Raw genomic sequence first — 596 nt, 5'->3', positions numbered from 1 at the left:
GGACAGTCGCCTAAATGTGGGTGAAGTTTGCGAGTCATGGGCGCAAAGTCGAATTTTGGGTGAAAAACCGCGTTTTCATGCGCTAAAAATTTCAGACAAGTGTCAGACTTCCAGGCAGGGGGAAACCGCAGGAGGCGTACCGAGGAGGCTTCCAGGAGCCTGGGGAAGATTTTCCAAAAGTGTCCTTGACACTTAGAAATATTTTCAGAAAATCACGATTTTGTGAAAATTGACACGTTTCCCCTACTTCCCACGCCAGGGGGGGCTGTCAATATGTTGTGAGGTACCCCAGGACAGTCTGCCCAAATGTGGGTGAAGTTTGCGAGTCATGGGCGCAAAGTCGAATTTTGGGTGAAAAACCGCATTTTCATACTCTAAAAATTTCAGACAAGTGTCAGACTTCCAGGCAGGGAGAAACCGCAGGAGGCGTACCGAGGAGGCTTCCAGGAGCCTGGGGAAGATTATCCAAAAGTGTCCTTGACACTTAGAAATATTTTCAGAAAATCACGATTTTGTGAAAATTGACACGTTTCCCCTACTTCCACGCCAGGGGGGCGTCAATATGATGTGAGGTACCCCAAGGCAGTGACCTAACT

Source organism: Ranitomeya imitator, unplaced genomic scaffold (genome assembly GCF_032444005.1).
Source record: "Ranitomeya imitator isolate aRanImi1 unplaced genomic scaffold, aRanImi1.pri SCAFFOLD_423, whole genome shotgun sequence".
NCBI classification, from domain to species: Eukaryota; Metazoa; Chordata; class Amphibia; order Anura; family Dendrobatidae; genus Ranitomeya; species Ranitomeya imitator.
This window is presented reverse-complemented; position numbering follows the sequence as displayed.